The sequence below is a fragment of the Pezoporus occidentalis genome, unplaced genomic scaffold (genome assembly GCF_034315485.1).
Source record: "Pezoporus occidentalis ecotype Australia unplaced genomic scaffold, CSIRO_AGI_Poc_V1 ctg1, whole genome shotgun sequence".
Classification (NCBI taxonomy): domain Eukaryota; kingdom Metazoa; phylum Chordata; class Aves; order Psittaciformes; family Psittacidae; genus Pezoporus; species Pezoporus occidentalis.
Genome location: NW_026912778.1, coordinates 4,499,518 through 4,513,800, shown reverse-complemented (window position 1 = coordinate 4,513,800; position 14,283 = coordinate 4,499,518). Strand labels below are relative to the sequence as shown.

At 36.1% G+C, this 14,283-nt stretch overlaps 1 protein-coding gene across 1 annotated transcript in view; it reads left to right on the top strand.

Moving 5' to 3' along the window:
• The window catches only part of DDX60 (DExD/H-box helicase 60), a 305,952-nt gene that overhangs the window by 140,574 nt on the left and 151,095 nt on the right, over positions 1-14,283 (top strand). The window lies entirely within an intron of this gene.

Genomic DNA, 14,283 nt, shown 5'->3' with positions numbered 1-14,283 from the left:
TGTACCTCTTGAAGTATTTTTTTTTTTTCAGTGTAAACACAATCTTTATAGTATGACTTAAAAGCAGTGGCACCATATGTTTTTCACGTTTATCTTCTTAATTTCTAGATTTGGCCCTTGGCTTTATCGCAACATGAGCACTGGCTAGTGACTAGAGGGCGATAACACTATGTGGTGAAAGCGATTACACCAAGGTTTGAGCATTTCGATGCTCTGCAGTTCTGAAACGTCACAGAGCCATGAAGCGTGACTATATATTCTTCTTAGGTAGTGTTGCATTTGAGGTTTAAATTTCAATTATAAACCCATGAATGAAAGATAAATTATATCTGACACTAAGTTACTGTTGAAGATGATGGTACCTTCCTTTGAAAACCTAAAGTCAGTTTTCCTGTATAGTTTCATTTGATGGCTATTTTAATTAGTTTCTTAAAGTTAATTCCAAAGAATGCCCTACCATCACTTTCAAGATATGAAACTAATAATTCCTAATCCTGATTATTGCTGTTTGATAGTCACAGAATCAGCTAGGTTGTAAAAGACCTTGAAGATGATTAAGTCCAACCTAATCAACCTGTAAACTTAGCATTTAGTCCCACATGAGGCAGGAGATGAAAAACAAATGTCAGAATTTCCCACCTACTCACTGATGATGAAGTATATTCAAACTATGAAGATAATTTGAATTAGTATTTAGAACAAATATCACATGCTTTGATGTTCTAGGGCTATTTTGACTGAGAGGAAATAGTAATTTTTGGTTTGGAAACCCTAACAGTTGTTTCTGGCCTGAGAAAAAAATTAGCCTCTCTGTCCCTGAGAAGAGTAGCTGATTAGATCTCAGATAAAAAAAGCAGTGTGTGTTTAGTAATCTTCTGGAAAAGAAAACATATTGGATTCTAAATGTCTGTGTAAAATAGCATATACTAGTTTGTATAAAGTAAACCCTTCTGTTTCTTGTAAGTGCAGGCAGCTGTGAGTGTGGGTTTAATTCCCTTGCACCTCCAGGCTGTAACCCCTGAAAATACTGTTATGTGCAAAGCTTTCATGAACAAACCGAATATAAAATGATATCCTGCATAATTAAATGAAAATTTGAAACAGAACAGCAGTTGTTTAATGGAGGTCTGCTATATTTAAAATATAATCAACCTAATTGTTTATTTAATTTTATTTTTTTTGGTTTCCCAGAAATCAGATTTCCTTAGAAACAGTCTTTGAATATTGTCCATGCAAACGTTGATGTCTGCTTCTGCTCTGGTACCTGGAATTCCTGAAGAATAGTTGTTAGCAACACCACAGCTCAAGGTCATCAGCAGAATGGAAACAGTAGCTGGAAACCAAGAACCAAACCATGATGACTCATGGTCTTAAAGGCTCAGCACAGGGGTGGTACTGTTAACCAGTTTGTTGGCCATATTTCATTCAAGAAATGAAGTGTTTTTCGGGCTACCAATCAGAATTTTAAGTGCACAATGTACTTTTATGTTTAGTCTGCTTTCTTGCTAGGCCAAAACACAGCTGAACAAAAAATGTTGAACTATATTGTAATATAATACTTAAATCCAAAGAAAAGACCTGGAGTTATAGTCATGAATGTTCAACCTTAATTCCTTTTAGCTAATCAAAGTAGCATGGGCAAGTCCAGTGATGAAGGTATTCTGCACGTAATCTGCAAACATCTGTGGGACATTGGCTATTGTTCCTATACAACTGCAATATTGAATTCAGAAGCTTATATTGAGACTTGTTGTTGATTGAATGGCTGCTGATGCCAATGATGTACATGAGTTTACTAGGCTAATTTGTATGATTTACATAAGATCTACTCAGTGTAGTGAGGGGAGTGCTGCATTATTAATATGGAACTTAAAAATATAATTGAAAAGAAACAGCTGATGTTTCATTCATTAAGGCTATACATTTTAAAAGAAAGCCAACATTTAAAGTGACCATTTAATCACTGTCATGTATCGCTAAAAGAACCCTCTATTATGTGTGCTCAAACAAATGAGCTCTAAGTGAGAATTTTCCTAAGTAGAGCAGAAGAAGGTATTAAGACCTCAGTTGGCTGATATGCAATTTCTTAAAAATATTGTACTGTTCCTCATAGTGATGTTAAGATATGGCTGCAATTTTCATCACTCTAGGCATGTTATTTTGTGGTAGCTCCTTTTTTGTCATCTATGAAGAATTGTACCTCTAAGATGATATGGTACATGAGCTCCAGCTATTACTAGGGGAGTGTTAAATGGAGATAATCTGCTGAATGTAGTAAACTACCCTCCTGAATGGAAAAGTGAAACAAAAAAAAAAAAAGGGTGGATATAAAAAAGTGAACAGTCAAAGAAGGAAGAACTACACAGTCCCAAACCACTAATTTTCAACCTTCTAAATACCCTCTAGTGTGTACAAGAAGTAGTTTTGAAGAAAAGGTGACAAAGTTACAGTAATAAAGGGTAAGAACCAGTCATCTAGAAAACCATAATCTTTTAATCTTTTCTGTGGTGACACCTCTGTCAACACAAGAGCAAAGTGGTGGCATGGTAACAGAAGGAAAAAGTTTGAAATCTTTTCTGAGTGGCAAAAATGCATGCATTCCTAATGCCCGGTCTTCACTGCTGCATTTTTAGAAGAAGAGTTAAAAGTCAGGCCTCTAATCCTTGCTCATGTAATTCTCTGCAGGGAATTTCTGGAGTACTTTTTTCTGTAAAGGACAGCATTTTCAAGGAAGAGAGTCATCAACTTTCCTCTTTATCTGGGTCACTGAGGAATTGTCTGCTGCCTTGTATCGTGTCTGCATTGCTCCATGCCCTGTGGGAATGTTGAGAAAAGGAGCTGTATTCCCATTCCGCTGGTATGGTATTTTATTCCTACCTTTTTGAAGGGGCTTTAAAAATAAATCCTGAAAATGATGTCAGCAAGACTTGTGGTTACTAAAACTTTGGACTTTCTTCCCTGCCTGAAAGAGACCATGCTGAGTGGGTAGATTGGTTTGTTTGTTTTTCAAAGACAGTGAATGAAGATAAAGGTAATCTCATCTCTGAATATTTTTATAGATATTTAGTATTACTGGTACTTAATTTTTTTTTATCACAGGGAGATTTATTAGCAGTTTCTTGTTGCCAGGACAACAGAAGTAGTCTGTGAAATACAGTTTGGGAGGCTGGTTACCCTTTGTTTTTTAGTTTCATGTAAGAGAGAATGAAATGCGTATCCACTTGGAACACGCATTATTCTAACTACACAGGACTTTTATCTTATACACTGAATTACTAAAGCTCTTGGCCTGTATGATTTCTTTTAAACTGGAAACTTAAATTGTGTGCATTCTGGTTACTAGTTCGTAGTAGGATCAGTTTCTAGGAGACAAATATATTGCCTATCTCAAAAGACAACTTTGAAAGTTGTTGTCACCTACTCTCCTTATTCTATTATGTTATGTTTGTTGGAAATAGCTTTTTCACTCCCTGATGATTGCTTGTCACATAAACTATAGCAGGAGATATGGATGAAAATGGTAGAGTGAGAAAAGCTGCATTTAAATAGGTTTTTGTAGCATTCTGTAAAACTAGCCTACCACCTCTTCCTGATTTATAGTAAGGCTGGTTCAGTATAAACTGATTTGAAGAAGTTTTGAAAGTCTCCAAATTTTAAGTTTTTTTCTGATGAATGTGTACGTGATGTGTTTTGAACTGTAATTCAGCTCCCATTGAAGTCTATGGCAATGCTGCCATCAATCCCTATGGTGCAGAAGTGGACTTATAATGAGCTATTTAACATTTCACTTATCTAAATTGTCACAGCTTGAAAGATGTAATAAAAGACTGGTGGGGTTTTGGAGTGACTGAAGGGCCTGTAAATGTAATCAAAGAGACCAAATTGTGTGTGAGAAGCTGTTTCATCTCAATCTCTTTCATCTATGGAAACCTGATAGAATTTGTTTACTAGACTCTGGCATACAAAAATGCATAGTCAAATGCAGCGTTTAGAACAAGTCCTCAGAGCAAAACCTGACAGATGGGTAGTTTTACAGTTAAGCAGCTTTAGTTCCGTAGTTTTAAGTTCTTTACGTTCTGTAACAAAACTTGTGATGAGAAAGTATTGTTTGTAACCCATACTTAACGTTTTCTTATCTGTGCAATAAGAACTTGTATCTTTCTTGGAGAGTATCTGAAAATACATACTTTAATATTTGTGGAGTGTTTTAATACAGTGATAAATTAGATAAAACATGAAAGCTACGTATGTTATCTGGTGTGTTTAACGTAAAAATGTGTTTCCTATCTCTAATCTTAATGTGTTATTCAGAATTACAAAGAATTACATAAGAACTGGTCTCAGATGGAAGAGGTTGATTTATTTATTTATTTATTTAATTTCCCCAGGAGTTTCAGCTTCAGAAATTCGATTCGACTAAATACATCCCAAGAGATACTAGTTCAGAAGAACAAATAATCAGATTTTCTTATTAACTCCCCCAACTCCTCCTCTCACCCCCCCCCCCCAAAAAAAAAACAACAATCCAGCCCCCTCCCCAAAGCAACGAACCAACCTGACAAAATATGAAACAAATTGTATTGGTTACTCTAAGTACATTTGCCAGTACAGTAAATGAAGTATGCAACAAGTGTGGCTTTTGAAAAGACTTACTTACAGAGGCCTTAATAATAAAATTCCCAATATGTATATTGTATACATTACCACAGACTCTCAGCAGGTGACCTGCAGAAAGGTGGGAGGAGTTGCAGTGTATGTGGTACAGAACTCATCTTGGAGTTGCCAGAAGTTGTAAGCAAAAAAGTAGCTGTGAGTTCCCTTGAATTTTGGGGTTCTGAAAACCAGTTCAGAACCAGTACAATAATAATAATAATCAAAGCTTGACTGGATCACAGCATGTCTCTTCAGCCCCAGTGAATTTAACTGTGGAAGACTTACAGTTTTATAGGCTGGCACTGCTACAGAATGTCATTGTTTTATTATTAATAATGAATGAGAAGCCAAAGAATGAATCATCCAGAATATTACTCAGCATTGTCAGGCTTTGCCATATCTTCGTTTCTGTTATTTAGTGTGGATGTGTTGAGCCCAGTTGCCAGTGTTGGGTGAAAATATCTGTCGTGTTTGTAAAATAATGGATAACTCATCCCTCTCCCCGTTTTTTTTTTTTCTTTGTCCTGAGATATCAGCCTGCTTTTCTGGTATCTGAAACATCTGGGAGGATGTTTCCCTTTACTTAGACATTGTGTTGCACAGTTATTCTAACACCATTTCTCTTGCAGATAGGCTACCTCTCCTCCCACCATCTCAGTCACTGGTAAATTAAAATCTTGTTTGACAGAATTTGATTCTTAAACTAGAATTGGCTTGTGTAGAAAATATTTGCTAGGAAGACTCTGCCATGGAAAAACTAAAATTTTAACAGTGCCTGTATGCTTGTCATTTTTAGTTTAGCGTTGATGATTTAGTTGCAAAATGAACAGGCACAGGGAATAAGATGTTTTTTAAATACAAATCGTACATTTCTGCCTGTTGTAATAGGTACTGAATAAGATCTGTTTCTTCACCTTATCATGTGGCATCAGTTCTTAAATTCCTGTATCCAAGCAAACTGAAAAAGAGGAAAATTTTCCTGAATGCCAAATCTTGCCATTTTCCAGCAGCCCTAATAAAGGCTAATTTTAGTTACAATGGAGAAAACTGTTCTGAAAAATCCTGAAATGCAGTTTTCTATTACTTGGTTTCTTCATATGTGAAAGAACAGCCAATGCTTTTGGGGACGATTTGGATTAAACTATTTATTAGATTGATGGAGGAAATCACCTAGAAAAGCAATAACTTTATCTTTTAAGTGTTCATGAAGCTACACAGGGAAGTAATTAATAAGATAAATGACTGATAAATTGTAAGATCATAGGAGAGTGTAAATTAGAATCTGATAACATACTGTATGAGAGGTAATGGAAGGAAACTATTCTTAATCAGGTCGAAAAGTTTGAACATTGTAGTGATTTATTTACGAAACTGATAGAGGGCAAGCAAGAGGAACCATGGGTTTTAAATGTAGCACAGTAAGCTGATGGAAAATTGACATTGATTCCTTAAAGGGCTGGAATCCCTAAGGTTGTCCTTAAGGTAATGCTTTCCTGATTTCTTGCCACTGGGTGAAATGAATGCCAAGAACCCAAACGACCAAACCCCAAAAGGGGGATACTGTTGACATCATCAGTGTATTCTGACCTTGTGTTCTTAATGGCAGTATCCAGATGCATCTGGGCATAGAGTATGACTCGCAAAGTGTCTTACAAGTAGTCTTTTTTTACAGTTGGAGTTATACAGCAGTTCTTAGTATGGTGGGTGAAATTTAGTCTGAATTGGACTGACTGCAATGCTGTTTTAACAGGAATGGCTGGGCTGAAGCCTGAGCAGTTGGGTTTAACCTTAAGGTTTGGAAAACTCATATATATACTCCTATGGACACTTTATTTTGGATAATAACAAAGCCACGAATGACTAAGAAAAATGGTTCTAGATATCTCTGGAAGAAAAAAAAATGCTGAGTTTTGTATTTGCTTATGTGCCTGTGTTGAAGTAGGCAAATGCAACAGTAAAAACATAATGAGTTAAGCTACGCTTCTTTGCAATGTTCAAATTCATACACGCATGTAAATTTACATATGTACACTTGAATGATTCTCCCAGCCCCTGGAGACTTGTATGTGCATTTATACACATATTTCCCAGCTCCTGGTTGCATGGTAATGCTACTCAAAATATCTGCTAATATATCATCAAACTTAGAGATGTAGCCTGTCACTGACTCTCACGAGTTACTGAATTTGTTTTACCAGACCAAAATCATGTGAGTGTTCTGCTGAGAGAAAAATCAAGTGCATCTTAAAACTTGCATTTCCAGTTGCTAATCAAAACTGTAGTCTTTCTAAATCCTCTTGAAGTGAATACATTTTTTATTTTCCCACAGACTTACTTTGGGTCTGACCTGTAACGATTCTACAGCATGGCATGATAGACCAGTGTGTGCAAACAGGGGGAGGGAAGGTGATATACCCTTCCTCTGACTAATGGAATGTTGACCTTTGGAAATAATATGTAATGTTAATAAGCTGGTGCAAGACAAGAAGTGGTAAAAAAGAAATAAATATTTATTGTTTTTGCAAAGTATGCTCAGTGTCACTTCATAAGTTTTCAAGTGAGCTGTATTTTGTGCTAATGCTGTTTAAAAAAAAAAACCCAAAGCAACAAGCATATTGTCATGGTGTGAGAAAACTGATTCCTTATAGCAGTTTCCAGTTTAAGACATGCTTTCCCAAGCTGAGGCTTGCGGTATTTGCAGGCTGACTTCTAGCCATCCTGCTTTTAAGAATGATTTGACTTTTAAATTTTGTCTAATGACTGATACTTAAATGTACTGTATCCTTTTGATTTTTAATAAGAAATGATCACTGCTGTTGAGCTACATATAGTAGTATCAATAAACCTGATTACAGAAAAAGAAGCTGAAAACCTAATCTTGCAAAAATTTTAAGTGCACATGCGTTGGTATATTGTGTGTATATATATGTATTATACATGATATATATAACTGTTCATATGTGTTATATTTTAATGCTGTCAGTATTTTCCTACTGTTTATTTTTGTATACAACAAAGTTTGTCCCTAGTTTTCAACAACTATGCTAACTAAAACTGGTTATCTATTAAAAGTGATCTTAAAAATTTGAAGTCCTATTTCCTTGTAATAAATGTTCCACATTTGATATAGTGGGGTGGAAGGAAATGTATGTCTCTAGAAGTTTGGTGGGGTTTTTTATTTGCCTTTTTTTGTGTTTGTTTGTGGTTGTGTGTTTCTGGCTGAGCAATTGCTACTTTGGAATAAAAGAAAATGACTGCTACTGCTGAACCCAGGACAACACCCAAACCCCAGTTTTTATTTTTGAACATGATACTATATGACATGGCATGAAATATCCCTTTGGCCAATCTGAGCCAGCTATCCTGGCTCTGTCCCCTCCTAACTTCTTGCCTGCCAAGTACCCCTAGCATACTTGCTGACAGGAGCTGAATAAGGAACTGAGAAGGCCTTGAGTTGTGCAAGCATTGCTCAGCAATAGCAGTAAGCAGTAGCTTACCAATGCTGGTTTAGTAACACATATGAAACGCAGTACCACTTTGGCTCCTATGAGGAAAATTAACTCAATCCCAGTCAGACCCAGTACAGCTTTCTCCTATCTGTACCCACCATGGACATGTATACTGGTGATTTCTTCTTAGCAGCATTTCCTTAATAATTATTTCCTCTTGAATTGTTTTTCTCTTCACAGATTTGGTTTGGATGATGTCTTTACCACTGAAAGATTTTGTCTTGTATAAAATTAGTTCAGAGATAGACTGACCAGAATAATGGTCCATCTGAATGTATATAGGAAAAAAAAAAGCTTTAACACACTTATTGGTGTTTTCATTAACTCTGCATGCTTCCAGTCTTTGCTGTCTTCATTGACCTTGACACCCTTCTTGGTTGTCTGCACTGAAGCCTTGTTTTGTTTTGTTTTGTTTTTTTTCCTTAGTTTGATGTAGTACATTTAAATTCAAGTAGTATGACTCAGTAATTCATATTACTTTGTTTATTATGCATTACCTTGTGTTTGTCAAATCTGTATTTCATCTCCTGTCTTTTCCTTCTTGCCTACCTTTTCATATAGAACTCATTACTTGTTGAAAGTGGATGCATAAATGATATGAAAACAGATGACATAACTTTGTTTTTTAAATGTGAGAATATTCACCCTATTTGGAGAATAATTAGCAAACTAATTAAGGCCTCTTCTACTTTGGTAGACTAATAGCATAATGAATTTCTGTAGATTCTATTGTATGGCTTCCTTGGGCAACTGGTAGGGCATACAGTGCCTGTATTTTATCTTCTTGTAAGCATATATTAAAATAAGCCAATTTTATACTGAGAACAGTGTTTCTTAGAAAGTCTTTACCTGCATTTTTTAAACATAATTGTCCTATGTAGAACTGGTGGAGTGATGACATAAAAATCTGTTTGCAGATAGGTCCTGGTTGTCTGTGTATGGCTGCTGTCATAGGTGTCTGGGTAATTGTATTGAAAAAGCAGTACGTTGGCTTCCCCTCTGTCAGACAGACTCTGACTTGGTCTTGCCTGGGTTGGGAACTGAAGGGCAATGCTGCAGCTTTATGCTAGGAAGCTAGGAATTGGAATAAAACCTGGGCTTTTGCTCAAGAATGTGGGAGACATGGTACATCCAGAACATAGGAAAGTCTGAATTTATTGATACGCTGTATGTATGGGAGTTTTCCACTGCTGATTGTTGCTTACAGAGCCTGCTGAATTACAATCCCAGATTTAGTTAAACAGTAGGTAGAAGAATTGTGAAAGTATTATGAATATTTGCCCATCCTTTAAATGCCTTTATTTAGGATAATGCCTTAATGCACCTATGCAGAACCAATCAATGTAGTAAAAGACTTCAACTTTACCTTTGAAAGCTCCTCCTTCTGAAGGCTTTGCTGTATGCTTGTAAGGTGTGCTCTACATAATAGGCAATAGCCTATTAAAGTTTCTGTGATTGGGCTTTCTCCTGAAATTCTGCTTAGGCTGATAAAAGTCCATAGTTGTTTCAGTGCTGGTATACTACAGCTGTCTGTATATTTGAAAAATCTTAACATTGATTTTTCCGTAGGTTCATCATTTGTCTGGAGGAAAAACATTCCACTTATACTGCAATTGCTCATAGCATCCCTCCCCAATAAATTGTTTTCCTTTCTTCACCTACATTTGCTTATTACTGATACATCAACTCCTGATTGAGGAAAAAATTCTGTATATCCCAGCTAAAATTTAAGCCTGTACTGAAAGCCAGAAGATCTTGAAGCGTGTGTTTAGAGCTAACTCTGAACTTTCCTGATTCAGCAAGTTCTTAAATAATATTCTTATGTTACGGGTCAGAGTCACTTTCTTTTTATATAAGCACTCCGTCATTTTCAGTTACAAAGTTTGCTGATACAAAAGGACTATATATGAACAACTCTGCTTTTGGTGCTTTTGATATTCCAGATTTTCTGCTGTAGCATATTGTGCTTTGTCATAGCAACAACCTCTAAAAAACAACACACATCTCTAATTACAGTATTTTCTGTTTTCAGTTATTCACAGTATCTTCATCCCCAAATCTCTCTCTGCTTTTGATCTGTAACTGTCACACAAAGGTGAAATAAGCACTTAGAATTAAGCAGCAGTCACTATTACGAAACACTCTCAATTTTAAATTGCCTGAGTGCAGAGTAATGTATGACAACAATTTTGTGCTGATGTTGCAAAGGAAGATCCTGTTGAGGATCCTGTTGGCTTCCACAGCATTTTCTTGGATGTAAATTCAGCTGTCTATTATGAGGATATAGAGAGACCTGGAATGGTTTATGTTTGCATTGCTTTCCATTTTGGTGATTTACAGCATACTAACCTCATGCATACATTAGGGAAGTGATGTTCCATTTCTAGTTAAAAAAAAATGCCAGGGATTATGTAAAATGGAGGGACTGAGATAAGATGGTCACAAAGTCAGTGGAAGATGTTCTGTTGTATGGGGAGTGGGTATGGTTAGTGGCTGGATGGTGCTAATTAGCAAGACTGAATTTGTTGTGTGGTTAAGACATTGCTATTTCAAGACTGTTTAGCAGATCAGGGCTTCCTTTCTCACCTTCAGTAGGATAGAAGTGGTCATGTGCAGCTGTGGCCAAGTTGTACAAGGTGGGAACATCACGCTTCCATGGCCAGAGATAATGCAGAGTATGGCAAAAGTCCCTTTAATGTTGTTTCTCACATGCTGCTCCAAGCCCTGTATTGCTGGGAAAATTCACACCTGAGATGCTGCAGACCAGATGTGGCCCATAAAGTATTTTCTGTAGTATTACAGATAGATTTTCTGTCAAGCCTCCCACATGTAGAAGACAGTATATTGATACGAATACTATTGTGAATTTAATTGTAAATGATGTAGCAGGCTTGCTTCTCACAGGTATTCACTCTGATGACCCCTGGCTATCACTACAACTTCTGGAGGAAAAAACCACCACTAGAATCCTGTGAATGACACCTCTGAAGATCACAGAATAAAAAAGCAGATGATTTCTGAAACATAAAACAGAGTTTGATGCAGAATATTGTCTGAGGCCTTTTTCAGACTGCCTATAAACCCAACTGGAATGCACGTCTGTTTAACTGATGTGGTTGAAGTTGTCTCTTAGCATTAGTCACTGACGGCCTGTACTGATTGTAGGGTGTGTTCAGAGTGCATATTTTTGCACATGCATAATATTTCCCTCATATACGAGAAAATGGAACAGCAATTTTAGCTATTATTTAGCAATAAGTGTGCTAGAAAGATGAATGCAAACCAATTACAAATACCATTCTTAGGTTGGTTCTTGTTTGAAGGCTTTGCCAGCTCTGTAATTACTCACAGACTAATCAATTATACAAATTTTCTTTCCACAAATAGAGCAAACTGCTAACCTGATTTCCTGATTATTGTCCTTTTACATTTTTGTAAAGCTTTTAGATTAATTAATTCCTAGATGAGCATAATTTTACAAGCACAGAGGATGCTTTCTGGAAAGCAGTCATTAATCATTGTAATGTATAACCTCAATCATATCTTGTGTCTAAAAAATATGCTTTTCTATTAATAATTTAACATTAACTTCCGCTATGCCCTCCATTTAAGAAGTTATCCTTCTTCCTTGCTTGTTTGTAAAAGGCAAGTAATATAAACTTCCTTCAAAAGCTGTTGAAAATCAGAAATAGATGATGGAAAGTTAAAGATATCATCTCTGATTATTTAGCTGTGGGTGAGATAGTGGTAGAATGAAAATGTTCTTCCTTTGTCAGCGTCAGTACCTATGGATCATGTTGTGCGGGTCACCAGACTCCAATTTTTAGTGACAGATCACTTGTATTAGTGGTTTTTGCACGTCTCCCAGGTCTTCAAATGAGTTTGACATTCTAACCCGTTTCAGTCATCAGCCTGCAAACCTGTTATTTAGCTTTCATGTAATGGATGCAAATACTGGATTGTTCTGGAAATAAAAGGAATACATAAGTTTTTTTTTAAACTTACATAGAGGTATGGGTATGTATGTATGACTCTGTATTGTCCGTCTGTCTTGTCTTGGTAGGTAATCTACTTGGAGGTTATTTCTGACTGTGTGTGACCTTGAGAGTCTCTTGAGATATCTTCTCTCAGCTCCCTTAATTTTTAATAGAGATACTGATACCTGGCTGCCTTACATTATGTATAAGTTGCATCTTCCTTTGCAATGTATTTTAAGACTTCTGGGTGAATAAGTTTAATTGAAGAGAAAAACAAGTAACCTACTTTCCATCCTGCTTTGAATCCTCTGGACTTCAGATAAAGCTAAAATATAATAGAGTAATACAGAACTAGAAGCACAGACGGCTAGCTTGTGCTATATAGCCAGATATGTTGTGTTAGCTTTAAAGTCACCAAAGAATCTTGCATGTGTTCCCAGCTGTAGAGAGAATAGAGAATTTTTCTGTCATTTAAATTTTTTTTTTTTTTATTTATTAAAGAATTTGGGTTCTCAAAAATAATTGGAAAAAGCTTTATTTCAACAAAGTGAGATTTTTGCAAAAGAAAAATCTAAGAAGTTTTTGTGAAATATCTCCATGTGACATGTCTTGGTATTCATTCAAAGTGAATGTGTGGAATTTTGATCGCTTTATTCTGCAAAGGCTGAGCTATTTAAATGGTTGTAACTGGAGTGAGAGAAGCTTGCATTTGAGCTCTGCAGCCTTGATCATTGTGCCAAGATGTTCCCTGTAGTCAAATGTACCTCTAGATTAGGTACAGTGGAAATGGTTGATTTCTGAAAGGTTTTAATGGAAAACAGTTGATGTCTGCAGAAAAAAGTAGCTTTTTTAAGTTTGTATTGCACACCTTGGTAATTAAGAGGTTCCATAAATGAAAGCTTGCTACCTGAAACATATTTTATTCTCATAAAACATCCAGGTGTCTCAAAAGTGGTATTGTGAATATTCTTGCTATCTTTGATGGAAGAAGCTCCCCTCAGTAGATTTCCTCTCATATGAAACTTAGCAACCTTGAACTCACACACATATTACTGTTTGACCTTTCAAGAGGAGAATATTATGATGTTTGAACACAGGGTGTTTCATGAAAGTGACATCAAGAAGCATGAAGCATTACTGCCATTAAAATGAGGCAATATGATGTCACTTTCAGAACTGGGATTTTAGGTTTTGAATGAGCTCTTTTAGTATTTCACTAGAATAGTTAAATTTTGTTTACTAGATTAAAGAAAAATGTTTACTATGGACACAAACTCAGTTCGTCTAGCATTTTTCTTGTAATGCACTTGTGAACATGTAACTAAACTGAGAAGACCAAGTGTTTAAAACAATAAAAACAGCTACCCAGACTTTTTGATCAAGTGACAGAACTATCTTCATGCTAGTGAACAAACTTGTTTCAGAAAAGTGAAAGTACCTAACATGATGATTAATCTGGGTAGGATAAGAAAAGGTATCTTGAGTGCTTGTAACTTCAGGGTAGAAACTGCTCTGCAGTACTATTGGGTGGATGTTGGTGTGAGAAAGAAAACAAGCTTTGCTTGTTTGTATTTATTACTGTCCTAATGTGATGGTATTATATTGCACTCCTGAAGCTAGGCTTTTTTTTCTTTTTTTCCCCCCAGTGATTGAAAAATCCTCAATGGAATTAATTTAGAGCTGTTCTTTTAGGCAGCAAATTTGTTAGGACAGAAGAAAACTGACTGAAGTTTATGCAAGGGGCTCTTCCTGAACTAGGCCTTACATGTGTGCCACAGTGGTCTGTGCTATGTAATCCCTGCTTAGGTTCACTAATACAGATTCAGTACTAATCAGCCTTAATTCTAAACCGTACCTTAATCTTTACAGCTTTATAAAAATATGCATGAGACTTGTGAATGTTTTCCAAGCTACAGTGAGTCTGAATCATGGAGATCTACATGCTCTACTTTGCTTCTTGATCCAGATTGTTGCACGTAATAAAATAATACCTATTCTATTTTACAGATTATGTTTTCACTGAAGTATGTAGTCAGGGAATAGCTCCAGAGAGTTGCAAGTATTTTTGGCTTTTTAGCATTTTGGCTCCTTTTTTGCTTTGAAGATACCAGGTCATTTTGGAGGAGGCAGTAAAGGGGAGTGAA